Genomic DNA, 20,130 nt, shown 5'->3' with positions numbered 1-20,130 from the left:
GAAATAATAAAAGACATAACTAAATGGGGAGATACAGTGTATTTGTGAATTAGAAAATTCAAAAGTGTTAAGGAGTCAGTTACTCTCAAATTAATCTACAGGGACAATGCAGTCCCTCACAATGTTAAGAGAGTTCCCCTTTTGTGTGTACGGAAATTGATAAACTGATTTAAATGAAAATGTAAATGTCCAGGAATAACCAAGACGATCTTGAAGAACAAAGTTAAAGAGCATAAACTACTTGATATTAAGACGATTAATAAGTAACAGCGATGAAGGTAGCATGATACTGGGACAAGGACAGATAAATAGGCAAATGAGAAGAATGGCACGTTCTAGAAACAGACCCACAGATTAATGTATGACAAAGGTGGCCACTGAGAGCAGTGGGGAAACAATGGTCTTTTCAATAGTACTGCTGGGCCAGCCAGCTGCCCATAAGGAGAACAGGCAGGACCAGGTGCTGAGTTGGCTTGGCAGGCGGTGGGGCCGGTGAATGGCACTTAGGTCGTAGTAAGTCATTTGCAACAAGTGGGATGGCGGGGCCCCGGCAGAGGGGGCCACCCGGCCGACTTCACCGCCACCGCACAGCCGCTCGGGTCATCTCGGCACCGCTGTTTTGCTGCCCCTCGCTCGCTGACACCCAACCTTCTGTTTCCAACCAAGCCCCGAGGAGGCTGCTGGGGGAGAGCAAATCCTGGCACTATAGATGCCCCCTAACCAATCAATAGCAGCGTCAGCGCGAGAGTGGTGAGTTGCAAAAAACTCTTAAATTACCTGAGTCCTGCATCTCAGCTGGGGAGTGAATTAAAATACTCCATATACTGTTTGGGGCCCTGGAATCACTTTCTGACCTAGACCGTCCTCTCAGGCGCTGGGAGTTGAGCAGTGAGCAGTCAGGGTAATTCGGAATCGCCAGGAAACCAACGGTCTGACAGTTGGCAGCATGTCGGCTCAGTTCCTGGAGCCTCCTGGTGATAATGTCTGTGATGACCATCTGCTGTTTGGGCCGACCTGCTGCACTTCCCTCTTCTTCTGGAAACAGCAGCTTGACTTCCTTTGGGGGGAACCTCCCCTCTCCCACCTCCAGTCCACCTGGGTCAGCTGGAGCTGACCCCCCCATGGCCCAGATGGAAGGTGGAGGCTTACAGCAGGCCCAGCTTAGCGGCTCTGTGCAGAAAGGTCTTTTCAGGAAGTTCCTGCAGGGATTGGATTGGTCCTCTTTGGGTCATGTGCCTATCCATGCCCCAATCACTGTGGCAGAGCAGATGGCGGAAGGGGCGCTCTGATTGGATGGGCTCGGATCACATGCCAAGTCCCTGATGGAGGGAGAGGTTGAATGGACTCACAGCTGCACCACCCCAAAGATGGGTGACCCTCACAAACTATGGGGGGTGGCCTCCCTTCCTGCTTCAGGTCACAACAGCCTACAAGGAAGGCACCGATGTAACCCCCAGGCCGCAGAGACAGGGGGACGCTCAGCGGCCTAGTCCCTTGCCCCGGGTCACAGCAGGAAGTGGCAGACCCTCTGAATTGGGGAGAAGGGGGTCGTGAGCTCAGCATGACCCCATGTAGCTCTGCCCCGTCTCATGGCCCTCTCTCGCGGGGCATTTTGGAGGGCGCCTCTCCGGGGCAGGAGGGAGACTCTGAGTGGGAGCAGGTTTTTGGGTTCCAGTCTCACGTAGGAAAGACAGGCTTAAGAGCACTGATCCTGGAGCCACGGAGGAGCTGTGTCAATTGGGCGAACGACTTAGTCTTTCCGAGCCTCAGGTTTCCTCATCTGTATAGAGGAGGACTAGCGGGATCCACCTGAAGGTCATTGGGCGGGTTAGGTGAGCTGATGGTGCAGCTGTCCTTTGTGAACATGGGAAGGCCCATGGATGCGATTTCCTCACACTCTGGACCCTTCCCCTGTCCCTTATTATCAACGTGCGTCTGTGCCCCAGTCCCCTGCAAAGCAAGTGCTGGTCTGCCAAGTATGTTGGAAGCTGATGGGTTAAGAGTGGCCCTTGGGACCCAGAATAGCTAATAGTGGTCACCCATGAGGTGTCCCAAGCGCTGTGTCAAGGACTTCCCATATAGTTGCCTGGCCCTCACACTCCCCAAGGTAGGTTCTTCGACTGTGTCCCCCTTCCGGATAAGGGCACCAAAGCTCAGAGAGGGAAAGGGATGCGCAGGAGGGCACTCAGCCAATGGGCAGAGCCAGGGTTTGAAGCCAGGTCTATCGGATTCAGTACCCTGTGCTCTTCACTCTGTGGTGGAGGCCTTGACTGGGTGGGGAGCAGGGATTCGTCTGTGGGAGGCCCCAGGAGCTCAGCCCCGTTCAGGTGCCTCCTGCAGACGCGTAAGGCGTCAGCAATGAGTGAGCCCGTGGGGCGTGCGCTGGGCTCCAGGAAGGAGATGTAAAAAGCTGGAGCAGCGGCATCAGAGCAGCCTCTGGCACAGGCCCAGGGCTGGGGAGCCTTCAGCACGGACCTTGAATGTGTGCGTGACCTGCAGGAACAGGGGCCAAGATGCCAAGCCAAGCAGGCGCAAACACCCTGGCTCCGGCGCCTCTGCCTCTCCGGTTCCAGACCCATCCACGGTGGACAGAGAACTGGCCTGCAGAGACCAGTGGCCTTTTTCTTTTGTCATCAGGGGGACCCATCCTGAGCAGAGATAACCATCAATATTACTGATCGATTGCATTGGTGAAGGAGAGACGCATATTTGTTAGGGTGTGTGAGACCAGGAGCAGCTATAGGATGAGAAGAGCCATTCTTTTAACAAGAGGTCTGGAGAGCAGAAGTAGATTGATACCTAAGGGTGTCACCAGGGACCCAGGCCTTTCCTCTGGATGCCTCTCTGAGATTTGTCATCTCATGAGGTGGCTGCCACAGCTCCAGGCGTGGGGGGATCCTCACCTGCCTCTGGGGAGGAAGCAGGGTCCCAGGCGAGAGGCTTGCTCTTTGTGAGCCCGTGTCTTTTCTTCGGAGAAGATCCACTTCCTAGAACCTCTGAGATACCTGGCCCCAAGTCTCAGTGACCAGGACAGGGGGCACGTCCCACTGCAGGGGCCTGGGAAAAGCCAAGCGCCGGCCGGCAGAGGGGAAGGGGGCTGACCTGAGGGTTGGCGGGCAGGGAGAGCACTGCCCCAGACGCGCCTCCTGCCTGTTCTGGGGGCTGAGTCGAGGCTGCCTTGGCGATGGTCCAGCCCCCACCCCCGGTTTTCTCTTGGTTCCTCCACTTGCCATGTGACCATGTGTACAGAGAGCCACTCAGCCTGTGGAACAGACTGGGATCAAACCCCAGCGGGCATGAGCTCCCCCGCAGATGCCCACTCCGACCTAAATATTTCTGACCCAGCTTTCACTCGGTACTCCTTCAGCCTGTCTAACGAAAGCGTGTCCCCCACCGTGAGTCACCCCCCATCCCGTCCACGTTCTTGTGTAGGGAGGCTAGGCTTGCCGTACCACGCTGCCAGCTGCTAACTGGGGATTCAACAGAGAACAAGCCACTGTCCATCCCCTCCTGGACAGGGGAGGGGTCAGAGGAGTCAACAGGCAATCGCTGCCCAGAGCCGAAACGGCCACAGGCAGGAGACGAAGAGGGGAACTGGCACAGGCGAGGGCTGGAGCCAGGCTTCATGGCCGGGACTTCTGGCCTCACCCTTGCTGGGCGTGAAAAGGTGGTCTGCAGGAAGAACTCCCCCCGCAACTCTGAGGCTGTGGTGTGAGGAGAGACCAGGGCCAGCACAGTCCACGTGCTCAGAAAGATGAGGCATTCCCTTGACTTCGGAAGCCCCGGCGGGGGGGCGTCAAGGGAAAGCTGAGAATCGGAGAACCAGGGGGAGTTGGGAGGGGCTGGGGGGCCGGAGGCGGGTGGGCGATGGTGGAAGAACCTCAGGGTGGCCCCGCAGGAGGTGCGAGGGAGGGAGGGGCGGTAAGCAGTGACACTGGAGGTGGCAGGGACCACCTGCCCCTGGAGATGGCGCACGTGTTCATCCTGCTGGTGCTCGTCCTGTTCCTCCGCGTCGGGCCCTGCGGGTATGGCAGTGCACAGGACAGACTTGGCTGAGGACCTCAGCCTTTAGCCTTGACCTGTGGGGACTCGGGGGGCGGGGGGGTTATTGTGCAGGAAAAAGAAGTTTAAAAATGTGCTTTTAAGAAAATGCAGAGGTTGGATCAGTTGGGGTTCTGACCCCAGCGCAGATATGACAAGGGGGCACAATGGCCCAGTTGGGACAGCGTTGTCACGATAAGGACCCACACTGCCGCCCTGGGCCCTCTTCCTCCAGGTAGGATGGCCATGTACGGGACAGGGCACCCAGTTAAATTGGAACCTCACATAAACGAAGACTCATACGTTAAGTATGTCCCAAGTATTGCACAAGACATACTAACCTGTCTGCTAACTCTAGCAAGCCTGCTTCCGTGGGTCGCAGCCTGGGACGGACTGGTGGCCTATGGTGGCACACCAGCTGTTTTGGTGGTCGCCTGAGCTCTGCCCACAGCCAACGACTTCACAGGGCAGCGGCCCAGAGAAGACGGGTGCTCCCCCAGGCTCCTGGGCACCTCGCGGTCGGCTTCTTTCCTCTCTTCCCGTTGGCTGTACCCCGCCCCACGCTGCTTCCCATAGAAGCTGGCCGGACCCAACCCAACCTTTGTCCCCTGCCTGGGAGGGTTAAGGGAGGCAGCTCCCTGAGTCAGTCCCGGTGCTGACTACTGAGCTAGTTCACCCCAGGTCTCTTGGGCCCAGAAGGATGGAGCGAGACGGATACAACGCAGCCCGTTGTGCTCACGGAGCCCAAGGCCCCCCTGCATGTGGGGTTCTCCACCTGACTTCCGTGGCAGGCGTGGCAGAGCGCCCCCCAGGAGCAGGAACGGCGGAAGCTGCCATTGCTCGAGTCTTCAACTTGCTGCCTCGGGTGGAGTTGTACAGAACACAAGTCAAGGCCTTTGAGAGTCGAAGAGCTTTTGGCTCAAGACTCAGTCTTACCATGCGGACTATCTTGGGCAAGTTACTTCTCCTTCCCGAGATCGGTTGTCCAATCTCACGGGCTTGTGGGGAGTTGAATTGAACCAATGGGTGTGGAATTCCAGGCTGGGTGGTACCCAGCCCCTGAGCAGGCGTCCAGAGGGACTACAGTGGCGCAGACCTGGGAGGTCCTCGTCTCCATGTCACCAAGGAGGCAACGGTTCACGGCGGCGAAGTCCAAGCGGGGAGCACCCACTGCCCCGCAGAGCCAGCCCTTGTTGCTGACCCATTGTCCTGAAACTCGGGGGATCCTCCAACACGGAGCCCATGGGCTTCTTTAAAGAGCTGAAACTTATTTGATTGCACGACTAATGCATATGCATCGAAGATAATTTAGAAAAGGCGGTTTTGCCAAAAAGAAGAAAATAAAACTCACCGGCGTTCGCAGCACCCAGAGATAGCCACGGCGATGGGCCATGGGGTGTATTTTAAGGCTTTGGGGGAAGTTTTGAAAATGAAAGCTGAGGTGGCTGCACTGCTTTTATTCAGAGCGTAGGGGTGAGGCAGGAGCCCAGCCTCAGCACGGCTGACCTGCTGAGTGACAGTCCCTTATGGCGAGGACGGTGTGGGGACTGTCCTGGGCACGGCAGGGTGTTCAGGAGCATCCTGACCCCCATCCACCACCCGCCAGTGGCACCTCGTGAGTCCAGATGACCAAAAATGTCTCTCTAAAATTTCCCGTTTTAACCATTTTAAGTGTACAGTTCAATGGCAATAAGTGTGTTCCCACTGTTGCACATCCATCGCCACCATCCATCTTGGGAACTTTTTTATTTTGCAAAAGTGAAACTCCACCCCCACGAAACAACAGATTTCCGTTTACCTGCCCTGCCAGCCTCTGGCCGCCAGGCTTCTACTTCCTGTCTCTATGGATTTGACTAGTCTGACCTCGCACCGGTGGACATGTGCAGTGTTTGTCCTTGCATGTCTGGCTTTTTTCATTGAGCATAATGATGTCCAGTTTCACCCACGCAGAAGCGTGTGTCAAAATTTCCTTCCTTCTGAAGGCTGAGTAATACTTCATTGTATGTTCAGACCACATTTTGCTTATCCACTTATCCACTGATGGACACCTGGGTTGCTTCCACATTTTGGCCACTGTGAATAATGCTGCTATGAATAAAGGTATACGAATGTCTGTTTGAATCCCTGCTTTCAGTTCCTGTAGGTATATACCCAGAAGTGGAATTGCCAGATCATGTGGTAATTCTATTTTTATTTTTCTGAGGAACTGCCATACTCTTTTCTGTAGTGGCTGCACCATTTTGCATTCCCATCAGCAAAGCACAAGCATTCTCATTCCTCCACATTCTCATCAATTCTAAGTGTTTATAACCCAGCCTCCCTCTGGATTTTTACACCCTGAATACAGTGGAGCGTGTGTCAGGTTAGCTAGAACCTTTCCTCGGAGTAACTCTTTGCTTTTTAAAGCGCTTCCCACTTTTCTGGGGAGCAGTTGCAGGTCGAAGGAGACCTCAGGTCTCCTGAACGTTTTGGGCCTCTTCCTCTGGAGCAGGCCGTTTGCCTCTGCTTGGTTCCCTGTTCGCAGTGCAATGCCTCGGGCAGGTGAGACTGTCCCCCTGCTTGAAGGCTCAGGGACACAGCAGTCCACGCAACTTCCTCCACCAGCCTCACCCCCGCAGCTCATGGGCTGCTGACCTGGGAGATGGCTCTTCCGTGGCCTGGGTCATGAACCCTGTGCTCGTCTGCAGGGCTCAGAAAGCAAAGGGAGAGGACAGGGCCCTCTGAGCTCTCCCATCCATCCTCAACGAGGCCCTGGGACGCGGATGCAGAGACGCGCCAGCCTCTATCGTTGTCTGATGGGCAAGACTGCACACACCACCCTCTCACTCCTCCTGTCGGGCTTCTCCCATCTTCCAGCGGGGAATGCCGGCAGGACAGTTTAGAACACGTGACGCCTTTTTTCCCCTTCCCTGTGACACAAAGCGCTCTGTATGGGGTCGATTCTAGCTGTCACCACTTCTTAGCCATGCGGCTTTCAGAAATCCTCCCACTGCTGTGCCTTAACTTTCTCTTCAATAACACGGAGATAAGACCAGTACCTTAGGGTTTTTGAGATGATTAAGTGAGCTAATACATGTAAAAGTGCTTAACATAGTGCCAGGCATATTGTAAATACTCCATAAACATTAGCCGTTACCTCTACATGAAAGGTATCCGTCACTCAGCGCAACGCCTGACATGTTGTGGGCAACAAATAAACAGTATTAATAGTTCCTGCTCTTCCTTCAGTTCTGGATACTGACATCTAATTAACTGTTTTTCCTTCTCCCAGGCCAGCAGTATCTTGTCTCCTTTGTTAGAGCTAATGGAGAAGGGGCGGTGAAAATCAATAAGCCAGAAATTACATATTGGCAGCGCTATTGGAAGCTGCTTGGGGAGATTCCAATGGAGAGTCAGGCCTGGAGGCGGCTACAATCCGGAAGGATTCCACCTCTAGCTGTTACTGATGTGTGAAATCACAATTCGAGAAGTGAGAAAATGCCGGCAGAATCCCAGGGGCTGGACCAGCGCCCCAAACCCGGTAGGGTTAGGCCAACATTGGCGATGCTTCAGGAAATGACAATCTCTTCCTTTCTCCAAAACACCGTCTGTGCTCGTCCAATAGCTTCCTGCCCAAAGCCTCTCCTTTCGTCCCTGCCGTCTCTGGGCAGGAATTATTTAGCTTGGACTCACATTCCCTCCCCTAATAACGTTTGGTTCCTCCTGTTATCATCATCTGCCATGTGCTATGTTCTCAGGAGCTCAGGGAAGAAGGCCTCAGGGTTTTGCCAGCCCAGCTGGCTTCGATCCGATGCTATCGGGGCCTGGCTTGCTCAGTGGGGCCACTTTGATTTTGTGTTTTTTAATTCCTGGTGAACAGCTGGCTTACAGGAAACATACTGTTAAGAGGGGCTTTCAGAAGAAATGGATCTTTGGTACCAGATTGCTTGTAGGTGGCAGGGACTAAGGACTTGGATCCAGCCTCCACCTAAGTGGATATGCAGTTACAAAGTGCCACCTGTGGTCTGTGACTCAGCCACCTTTTCCGCTCTCATGGCCCCGCTGTGGGCCAGGTGTTCTGTTCTCAAGAAAACAGGGACTTATTCTGTAGAATGGGGACATTGAGACCTTGGCCTCTCCCTTTCTCAGTGTGACTTTATGTAGTTGTGAAGAAGGTCAGCTGTGAATCACAGAGACCTAAATGACAGTGGCTTAAACAAGGTAAAGGTCTATATTTCTCTCATGTAACAGTCCAAAAGGAAAACATTTAGGGCTGGGAAAGCTGGTTTACTTCAAAAAATCTCCAGGGACCAGGGCTCCTTCTTGTTTGTTGCTTTACATGATGGCGTCCATTTCCCAAGGTTACCTCATTGTCCAAGAAGGCTGTTGAAGCTCCTGCCATCATGGCTGTATTCCAGCCAACAGGAGAGAGAAAAGGGAAAGGCTGGTATGCCTTCCCTCTTGAAGGGCTCTTCTTAGAAGTTGCACACATCTCTTCTATTCATGTCCAGCTGGCCAGCACTCAGTCACATAGCTGCTCCTAGCTGCAAGAGAAGCTGGAAAATGCAGTGTTTATTTTTAGCAGCCATGTGCTCAGATAGCAAATTTGTAAGCTTTCTTACTAAGAGAGAAAGGAAAATGGTCAGTGGGGAAGAACTAGCATGCTATTTGAGGAAAAGCAACAATGAAACACATAGCTGAATGCATCATTTGAATCTCAGTTGGCCTTAACTCTTCCTTGAGTCTCAGTTTCCTCACCTATAAAGCGGTGATGATGGTAACTTCCTCAGAGTTTGTGAAGATTAAATGTTATACTGGAAGATACTTTTGGAGAGTCTCAAAACATCTGTGGACACCTAGGACATGCAGTGGGAATTCATTTTTTGGCGCTGATGATGTGTGTATCAAAGGTATGCAGGCTTTTATATGAAAAAACATGTACCTGTCTCGAGGCCTGCCCTTGCCCAGGTCTGGCAAACAGGACTTTGTGGTTTCTCTGTGACTGGTTGGTAAGAGAAATAATTTATAAGGAGCCCAGGATCTGGCAGTGCTGGTTGTGGGGTCAGGAAGTCCAGAGGGGACAGAGCGAGAAGTTCTAAAGTACGGTGTGGGTACAATGGGTGCACAAGATGATTTTAGGTAAAACCCTTACAACTTTTAAAAAATAATGATATGTTTATTTTCACATAGTTTTGGAGGAAAAAGAAGAACAAGACCCTCAAACCTGGAACATTTACAGACATGATTGTTTAGGACAGAACTAAGTTTTTAAAAAGTGAGTCTATGTAAAGAAAAATTCAGTAAATAATAAACTAAGTGGTACTTGGTTTTGGCAGGAACTCAGGTGAGAATTGCATCTGTGGCTAAAACCTTGAATTGTGACCTGAGGAAGCCCCCCGAGCAGAGGTTCTTGTTAACCCTTTCCCGGACTGCTGACATGCAGATAGAAACTGTGAGGTAACAAATCTGTGTTGTTTTAGGCCACTAGGTTTGTGATGATTTGTTGTGCAGAAATAGAAAACGAATGCACATAGAAATTAGGCTGGACAAGTGTTATCTACCTGGGCAAGATTCAAAAATCAGACCATTTCCTCATTTGTCACATAATGACAGGGGTACATACTTGTGGCGTTTCTGGAGGAACAAGTGAGGAAATAAGTGTAAGCTCTTACCTATGGGACGCAAATACTGAGTTTAATGGCTATTGATTAAAACAAAGGACTTTAGGATCAACCGATTCCACGAGGACCACAGTCGCCCAGTTCCATGACTCCAGGGCAAACTTTGGCAAATTTCAAAAAAGCGTTAGATTCTACAATTTGGCAGAACTTTCTTAATGTCCCCTAGTCATTTGGTTTTTTGACTGTTAATTCTCTCCATTCATTTCAACAGGGTCTGAACTTCGACCTGAACCTGATGAGATATTTGAGCACAAATATTCTGGGCTGCCCACCATCTTTATCAGGAAAAAAAAAAAAAATCAGAGGCTGACGCTTTTGGGTGTGGGGTCCAGAGCCAGGACACTTAGGGGACAAAGCTTCCATTGAGCCTTCCTGACGGGGCCTGGGGGAAAAGCACTAGGCCCAGAATTTGGATGGGGCAGCAACTCACAGGATCCCAGCTCAAGACTTTTCAAAATACATCACAAATAATTTCTTAACAAGAAAAGAGTGCCAGCAAGCACAGTGTCTTCATCCAGTTTGGGTTTTGCTACTTAAGAAAATGTAATTGATACCCTAAAGTGACTTCATTGCAGATAAGAAATTGCCTGGGTCACTTGTTTCAAAAAATTCCCTCAATTCCCGGTCCCCACACTCAGAGAGAGAGTTGGGTTCAGGAAAACGTAGGAAGTCTCCAGTTGTCTGCATTTTTATCAACCCCCCAAGGGACCATGGTGCAGGCAGGTATTTGAGGACAGTGGGCATCCTGGCAAATGTTTAACAACCACTTTCCTGGGCTGATATAATTGAAAATGAGTGGGAAAGACACAATAGCATGCCATGAGATAGTATTTCCACCATAAGGGTAAAACTTCATAACCGCAAGAGCATAGAAGGAGTTCAAGTAGTAAGATCGCTAACAGGCGATAGGTTTTGAGTACATATCTTTGTTTTGTAATATAATCTATTTAAATCCATATAATTAAATGGTCAGTAATGGTTCCGTGTAACACCTGGCTGACAAAATTTCTGACAAGTTAACAAGAGGCTTTTGCAGGCCAGTGCAGGTATGCTCCGATAAACAATTGAGCTCAAGGACATTGATTTAATTCTCAGCCAATTGGTTTCTAGGGGCGGGGCCTGGGCACCTTAGCTCTAACGGCTCCCCAGTGATTCTGACGTTTATCTGTTTATCCAGGGCTGAGGAGCACTGGTTGAAACCCTCAGTGCAAGGTGCGGCCCCGGCACCTGCAGGGTCAGCGTCGCCTGGGAGCGCCTGAGAAATAGACGCTCAGATCCAGCATCTCAGTAAGATCCCAGGTAAGGCCTGTGCACAAGAAAGTTCAGGCAATACCAATAAAGGTGAGAGGAGAGATCCAGAAGTTCCCTAATGCACTGCTGGGATAGCAGCGTCAAGGATGTGCTTTAACATGCAGATTCCTGCCCTCCCCCAGAGGTGCCCACTGGGGAGGTCTGGGGCTCAGGGACCCCTTTTTGGGGGAGGGGGAGATTGCCCTGAGTGATTGCCACGCGCTGGGAAGGAGCTGAAGATGATTCACTTCAAATATACTTCTATAGGACGGAAGGGGAATCCTAAGGAAGACAGAGAGTCTTCGATCGTACCGAGTAAACATCACTAGGCAAAGAGTGGAACAAAAAGGACATGTAGACAACACGTGACATTGAGGAGGCCTGGGAGGTGCTGCAAATGGGACCGTGCACCTGGCACGCAGAGGCTGTCCCGTCAGGGACGGTCCCCGCGTGCGGAAGTGTAGCCCCATGGGAAGACCGTGGGCTTCGGAGTTAGGGGCTCCTCCCTCAGGAGCAGTTTGTGACCTTCTCTGAGCCTCAGCCTGGTCTCCTGTGAAATGGGGTTGATAATCCTTCCCCTCCTGGGGTTACTCTGAGAACCAAATGAAGCAAATGTGTGCAGAGGGCCTGGCAATCAGGGGCCTGAGCACACTCAGCTGTGGCCAATCTGAAATCTCACGTGTGAGCATGTGCGTGCATGTGCAGTCATCACTATGGGTGAGCGAGATGACCAGTAGGAAGGTAGCAAGGTACCTGCCCTGGCTAAAGGCAGAAGGACTTTATGATGAGTTCAAGGGCAAACGGGAGGCCAGGGTAAGTGGAAAGGGGCCTGGCTGATTGGAAAGGTGTATTAACAAAATCCGCTGCTGAGACCAAAGCCTCAACTTGCGGAGGGCAGAAAGAATACAGAAGCCTGCTGTCCAGCACAATGCCGGGGGAGAATGGAGGGAGGTGGAAATTCCACTGCTTTTCTGAATCTGGAAGGAAAAATTAACAATCGAAGAGGCTGGCTCTGGACAATTTTCTTTCATCTATGCAGCAAAGATAAGGCACAAATAGCAGCTTCCCCAGAAAGCCAGCTGATAGCAGGCCTTGTTGTTAAAGGTGCAGAGGGCCAAAAGCATGGGACCCGCGGGTTCTTCCGGGCTCCTCGGTGAACTTGGCGGCTATCCCCACGCAGCTCTTAGCCAGGGCTTTTGGAAAGCACACAGGAACAATGTTCCGGTGTCAGAGAGGCAGCTGTGAAGCAGGTTGCAGAGGGCTGTGCCTGGGAGTGGCAGGTATAAAGCACCCAGGGGCACAGGGAGTTTGGGGAAGGGGGCCAGTCTCGGTGGTAGCACCCCACCGGAAGGTGACCTTCACCCTCATCGCTGTAGGTAGCCGCATTCGCCTACCGGGATTTGTTCTTGGCTCGGAAAACCCCCGCAGAGACCAGGAGAGGCGAAAATCTCTGCGCTCAAGGGGCTTGCGTTCCCGTTGGGACAAGGGATGAAAACCGGTAAAATAAATACTTTATTTCATAAACTCTAAAGAAAGCCCTCCCTTCCCACTTTAATATCTTTGAAGTTGGGATACGTTTTGCAGTTGATTCCATGGCTACCCTTTGCTTGCCCGGGGGAGGCCGTGGTCACGATGTATTTGTCATTGTGTAATCATAGGCAAGCATCAGCCTTGCCTTTCTGGAAACTGTCACTTCTGCCGGGTTATGTGCACTGGTCAAACTATGCCTGTTGAGTTTAATTTCCATTTCAATGTCTTAACACTCCACTCTGCGGGATCCCTCCCAGCTGTTACGTGTGCGGAAGGGCATGAGAATAGAGTAAAGGGCCATTTGTCGTTGGAGTGATCCTCCTAATCCCTTCTTTACTGTGAAGCAACACCCTTGTGCTTAATAGGCCCTAAGCAAGGAAAATACTGAAGGGTCAATGCAATTGTATTGCATTTGGTTTGTTGAAATAATTGCAGAAGTATCTCCTACCATTAGCCCATTAACAGTGGTAAAGGCAAAAGAAATGACCAGATTTCCCTGGAAAGAGGAAAAAAAATTTAAAACATTGAGAGGTTGGTGTAACTGACTTTTCTAATGAATTCAGGATTTGTTAAGGCATCATGTTTAATTGGCAACTTTTTTTTTTGTTTTTAGTGGTATATAAAATGTGTCTTATAGCAAATGGCACTTTAGATGCAATGAAAGATGGTGGTGTGACAGATGGCAGTAGTACAGGGGGGCCAAGTTGTTCGTATGGAAGAAAATACAATAATTAGCACATAATAATACAAGAGTAAGCTCTGTGTTTTGCATACTCACAACTGTAAACCTACTTTTGCCCCACCGTGTATTATGGGGAAACATAACACAATTCCTTATGTATAAGGGGTAGGGAATTGGGGGTATTACAATTTTAAACGTGTGACCAAAGAAGACCTCATTATCATTAGAATTGGTGGTGTTGTCATTATTGAATATTAAGGCCAAAAGCTGTCTTACCGAGAACGTTACTACTCAAAGTGTGGTCCAGGGACCAGTTATGCTCGTTTTAGGGACAGTTGACCCTAACTTTGAATGCGATATATGAAAATGGGAGGCATCTGGAACCTTTAAGGATGCTTCTACCTGCTTCAGGGAAATTGGCTTTGGAGGGATTTTGCATTGAATGGGACAGAGGGACGATCCCAGGGGTCAGGCAGGTGTTCCCACCCCAGGACCGGAGGCCCCTCTCTCTCCCTTTCTGATCCACAGGGCCACCCACCTCCGTTACTAATGGTGGGCCTGTTCCTCTCTCCAGTTCAGTTCCCCAGACTGTGGGGACACCCAGGGCCAGATCTAGTCACAGCAACCCAGTGTCCACCGGGGAATGATCAAGGACATCTCTTTCCTCCCTCCCAGATTTGAACAACAGAACATATCTGATTGGCTTCTGGCCACCAGCCAGTGGATTTTTTAGGTTTAAACAAGGTGCCTACCTTTAGTCCAATCAGAAGGAGCTATGAGCAGTCACGTTGCTTAACACACTCAAAGCCCCCCCCCCCCCCCCCCCGTGGCGGGTTCATTAATGGCTCTAGCTGCCTCTGTCCACTGCGGGCACTGGAGCTCACACCCTGGCCTTTTTGTCAGCACTTCCCAAGTTGTCATATCTGCGTGAATCACCCGGGGCCATGTCAACATGCTGCTGACAGCACCGATGACAGCCATCATGGGGACGACAGCAGTCAACAGTTCCTGCCTGACTGTGAACCAGGTATCACCAGCGCGTTAAGGCGTTCCACGTCCAGTGACCTTTGGAGGAGATTGGCCCTTTGTGAAATGTGTTCCGAGATAACCTGGCCTGTTCGCAGCTAGTGAGGTGCTGGAGCTGGGCTCTGGCCGGGCCCGTCTGACCGCGGAGCTTGCAGTGTTGCCGTCCTAAGGGGCTGGGGGAGCGGGGCACAGAGACTCCAGGAGGGTGAGAGGCCCGGGTAGTAAAGGCAGTGGGAGCAGCAGGAGGGAAGTCCTGGGGCCTTGAAACTCCAGGAACAGGTGTCTAGCACTGCTCTGAGGTTCCATGGTATGAGGGCCACACAAGCCAGCTCACACCGCAGAGGTTGGCCGCTGCTGTTGGGGGTTGTTTGCAGGGACTGATCTTTAAAATGGAGTTGGTACATTCACCACCAACAAACGCGGGCCTTGTAGTGGCTCTGTTTTCTGCCTGCACGGATCCTGGAGGACAGAGAAACGCTCCTACTGGCCCGGAGTTGACAAGGTAAATGAAGAGAGTTGAAATTTAATACTAAAAATATAATAACATATTGAGCACACGTTATGACAATAGAATACTTACTGAGCACTTCCAATGTACCAGGCAGCATTTTCAGTCCTTGACCTACACCAGCCCACAGTTCCAGCCGTCCTCAGTGGTCGGTACTATTGTCTACATTTTCAGGCAAGGAAGAGAGGGTCAGAAAGGCCCTGTGTGACTTGCTTGAAGTCTCACCGGTGGGAGGAAACTGAGAGAGTCTTTCTGATTTTCGTGCTTACCTGCACAGACTCTGTGAACTAGAGATGCCGTAATATGCGGTGAGGGGCTGCATCATGTGGTACCTCGTTCTCAGCAAGCGTCTCGTGCGCAGACATGTCTTGTTTGCTGCTGTAAATAGAATTTCTGGCACTGTAAAAATGATTTTTTAAATTTTCCTTAAATTATTTTTAAAATACTTTTGCATGAAAGATGAGGTCAGTAGCGAGGACTTGGAGGAAGAGGAGTTTGAATGACGGGCACAGGACCAAGCTGGAAGGACGGAGGGAGGTGGGCTCATCCCACGGTCGCCCAGGAGACTGGCGAGCAAGAAAAAGTGTTTTCAGGTGGTCAGAAAGGACGATGGCTTAAATCCAGACATTCTCTCGTCTCCCCCACTGGACAGTGACAGACAGGGAAGCCTTGGACAGGACGCCTGTGGGCTGGGCAGCCTTCCCCACTGTTTGTGCCTCCTCCCTCCCAGTGCGTTTGTGCACGTGTGTACATGTGATGTGTGAGCAGTGCCAAGGCTCAGCGATCACAGAGGCAGAAATAACTTCCGCAGTGATCGAGGAAGCATATCCTACCCTCCCCGGCTGCAGCCCAGGAAAGAAGACCCAGCTAACAAATTTGGGTAGCGGAACCCGGATCCATCCATCATCTGAATCCCATGAAAGACCCTAGAAACATCTCCCCAAGTTTGCATGTTATTTTAGCAAGAAAAGGACATGTAGTGGCTTCATTGCCCCTGAAGACTCCTGCTGAGAGTCCGTTTGAACAGAACCGGCAGCTGCAGAAGAATTGAAGGGGTGGAGGACGAGTCCCCACTGCGCAGTCAGGATAGCGGAGCACCTGGTTTTTCTCCTCAAGGCTTCCTTTCTGCTAGTGCTGAATTCTCGGGCCTCGTCTGATCACGAGTCCCCTTGATGGGAGGGGGTGGCCTGCTTTGACAGTCGGGAGGGGCCTGGAGGATAGGATCCATTTTTAGGTTCTTCACTGCTGACTCACTTGGTGATGGTCTCTCGTGACTGGCTTGGTCTGTTTCCAAAGCTTTGTCCTTTTGCTCTTGGGTAGATCAGTGCTTAGTCGTTCTGGATGTTTAAGGAGTCCTCTGGGTCTCTTTTGACTCGCATCTGAGACGGCGGCGGGGCCAGACACTTGTAGTTTCTGTAGTAACTGGGAGTGTCTCATTAAGCACCGCTGAGTACCAATTGTCTCATGCGAGCCTCTCAACAAGCTGAGAGATGGGTTCTGTTTGCATCTTGTCTATAGATGCGAAAGCAAAGCTCAGGGAGCTTAAGTAACTTATTTAAGGTCTTCCAGTGATGAAGTGGCAGAGCCAGGACTTGAACCCATGCCTGTTGGCCCCCAGAGCCCCTGCTCTTGACTACTGTACTGTTTTGCCTTCCTGGTCCAGGCCACACTCGGCCGCTCTGATGAACACCCCTGTCATAATGTAGTTGGGCTAAGTGTCCCATCCTCGTCTCTCTGGGTAGATACTCTGGGGGTCCTCCAGGGTGCTAGCTGGAGAAAGAGCAAGTCAGGGTCCCTACCTGGCCTGTACTGACTATACCTGCCTGTCCCAGAGAGCACTTGAACTTGAAACTCCCCGCCAGAGTGCTTGAACGCGGCATAGCTTTTGGAAGCAAACGACCAGGGTGTAAGTCATGGTAACTGCGTGCCCCTGGCCCCTGTCTGACTGCCCTTCTCCAAGCTTCAGTGTCGCCATATGGAAAAGGCGGGTGGTCCTATCCCTACCTGAAAGGGAAATTGGTGAGGGCTGAAGAAGCTAATGAATGGTAAGCAGCTTAGCACAAGGCCTGGCACCCAGTAGGGGGTTCCTTAACTCTTGTTTTGTTCATTGTCATGGGCCAGTGTTCTATGTATGGAACAATCTGCACACAAGTGGCAAATGGCCAGCTGGGCTGGGAAGGCTCAGCCCGCCCTGTGGGGAACGCGAAGGCACTTCCCACACGTCGCCACACCCGGCTCTCAGCCACAAGCAGCATCTTAGAGAGTAAAAGCATGACTCACAGAGACAGTGTCTTCTATCGCGCCTGCTGGCCGTCCACCTCTGGGCTCTTGTGCTAAGTCATGGCGAGCTTGTTGAGAAAATTTGGAAAAATGTGGGGGCTCTCATTTCTGTCCTTGCCTCCTGTTTTAACCTTTGTTAATTATCTTCCAAAAGGCCTTGAAAAAGGAAGAAATGGCAAATAGTCTGGCTGTTCCACACTGCTGGTCATTTCTAGTGTGACGTGTTTGCATCTTTCAGAAAATGGAATTCCATGGAGTTTCAGGTGAGGTTGGGGTGCGGTGGGGGAGACTCCTGCAGAATTATCCAGGGAGAAGCAGGGGTGGGGGGTGGCCTGCACGCTGCCCTCTCCCTTGTAGCAAACCTTGCAGAACGGTAAAGGCCCTGGGTAACCAGCCTTCACGGAACGTCACGTTGCCTATCTGTCATGTGGGCTCCGAGCATAGCAGCAGATGGGGCCAGAATCAAAACAGCCATATTCTGCTGCTTGATAGAGTGAAGTGTTCATCGCTTGCCCATCTCCCTGCTTGGTGACGGCCCCCTTGGTGAGAGGCATCTCATTTAATAAACCAGAACCAAGGCTCCAAGATGTCAGGTGACTCGCTGAGTCATACAGCAAGGAAGCAGTGAGAGGTCCTAGGATTCGAGCCACAGTCTTCTGACTCCTGCTTTTACTGCTATAACCCAGGTTGGGCCTGTGACCACTGTGGACACCACACGGGCTTACTGTCTGCCTGTGCTGCAGGGACAGAGCCTGTGGCTGACACACTGCTTGTCACTCCCCTTGCCCATCTCCCAAGGTGCCTAGATCTGATTAGATGTCTCATCTCAGGCAAATGGCTTTTTTTCTTCCTGTCTCCTCAGTTTTCTCATCTGTAAAATGGGTATAATTGTCACCGTTAATAATGCGAGGCATCCTGTGTAAATTGAAACAGTCAACCTCCCCCATCATATGTCCATCAAAGACCTTTGACAGTGGGTCCCGCTGCTTTGAGGGTGTTAAAAACATCACATTTCTCTTGAGTTGTGGCCTCCTTTGACTCTAATAATCACTTATTTTTGACTATTAGCCTCCTGCTAACATCAGGTCCCTCTCCGATTGAGCATTCCCAGCCTCTGAGGCACGTTGTGCCCTCTCGGAGCCAAGTGGGAACACCTGTCTTAGATCAAGCTGATGTGGCAGAATGTCATAGTTTGGGGGGCTGACACATTGGGCCTTTATTTATCTTCTCAAAGTTCTGGAGGCCAGAGGTCTGAGATCAGGCTGCCGGCACGGTCCGGTGGGCTCGGCACAAGCTCCCTTTCTGACCCGCACTCAGCCCCCAACCGGCTGTGTTCTCGCGTGGTAGAGGCAGAGCTCCTTCTCCTCCTCTCTTTTTTTTCTGCAGATAAATCATTAGAATGTATGAGCAATGTTGCCAGATACAAGATGAACCCATAAATATCAATAACATTTCTCTACACCAGCAATCAATCCATAGAAAAAAATAACCTTGAGATACATATCTTTCCACATTTTACTGTCTCTGAAACTGGGATGCGTCTTACACTGATGCCGTGTTCGACTTGAATGAATACGGAGTCAAAAATAAGGCTCCATTCACAACGGTCACAGGTATGATCGAGAGTCTTGGAAACAACAAATGATATACCAGACCTCTGTGGAGAAAATGTTAAACCTCCCATGAAGGATGCAAACAATGATCCAAAAAAGTGAAATGACTTTCTCTGTTCTCGATGGGGTGATTTAATATTATGAAGTTGTCAATTTTCCCCAAATTGACCTAAAAATTCAATGCAATGCCAATAAAAATTCCATATGGATTTTTTAGAGGAACACAGTAGAATTTTTATGAGGATACCAGCCCTGTTAGATCAGGACCTATTCAAATTTTATCACCTACTCACAGGCCCTATCTCCAGATACAGTCACAGTGGGGGTTAGGGATTTAACATAGAAATTTAGGAGGGGCCACAATTCAGTCCACAGCAGCACCCTGGCTTTTTTAAAGCTTTATTGAAGTATAATTAAGAAATGAAAATTATACATACTTAAGGTCTACAACTTGATGTTTTGATATACATATACCCTGTGAAATATGACTGCAATCAAGCTAATTAATACTTCCACTGCCTCACACAGTTATGTGTGTGTGTGTGTGTATGTGAGAGAGAGAGAGAGAGAGAGAGAGAGAGAGAGAGAGTGAGATTTCTTAAGATCTACCCTCTTGGCACATTCTAAGTATACAACCCAGCATTGTTAACTACAGTCACCATGGTGGTTGTGCGTTTGACCCCCGGAACCTGTTCATCCTGTGTAACTGGAACTTTGTACCCTTTGACCAACGTCTCCCCACTTCCACTATCTCCCCAATCCAGGCAACCACCATGCTGCTCCGTGCGCCTGTGAGTTTGACTCTTTCAGATTCTACGTGTAAGTGGATCAATCAGCATCTGTCTTTCTGTGTCTGCCTCACTTTCCTTAGGAAAATGTCCTCCAGGTTCAAACATGTTGTCGGCAATGGCAGGGTTTCCTTACTTTTGAAGGCAGCATGATATTCCACTGTATGTATACATGACATTCTTTCATTCATTTATCTGTTGACAGATACTTAGGTTGTTTTTATACCTTGCCTATTGCGAATAACGCTGCAATGAACATGGGAGGCGAGCTCCCTTGCTTTGAAACATGTTGTCTTGGTTTTGAGAGATCCTGGTAAACACACAGAAGAAGAGTTGTCTCTGCTTTTACAAACATTCATTGAAAACGTTCATTGCTTCTGGAGCTCTTCAACCTCCAAATTTAGCTGTAATCAGTCCAGATCTCCACTGGCAGGGTTTCTGTTGTACGTTTGTCCATATGGGAGGCAAGTTAGGGTAACGTGACTGGGTTGAAGACCTGGCTCTGCGACTTCCTAGCTGTGTGACCTGGGATTAGTCACTTCATGTCTCAGAGCTCCAAGTCCTCATTTGTAAGAATAGGGCTGTCCTCATATCGCAGAGTTGTCCCTATGAGGAATGAAAGAGATAATCATCTGGAATTTTGCAGACCCCAGGCCTTCCCTACTCGCTGGTTGTGTGACCCTCTAAACCTGTGTATCCTCATCTGTCAAAT

Source organism: Pteronotus mesoamericanus, unplaced genomic scaffold, assembly GCF_021234165.1.
Source record: "Pteronotus mesoamericanus isolate MK-2021 breed Mesoamerican mustached bat unplaced genomic scaffold, CSHL_Meso_final contig_25, whole genome shotgun sequence".
Lineage (NCBI taxonomy): Eukaryota > Metazoa > Chordata > Mammalia > Chiroptera > Mormoopidae > Pteronotus > Pteronotus mesoamericanus.
The sequence above is the reverse complement of the archived record's forward strand: the minus strand, read 5'-3'. Positions refer to the sequence as shown.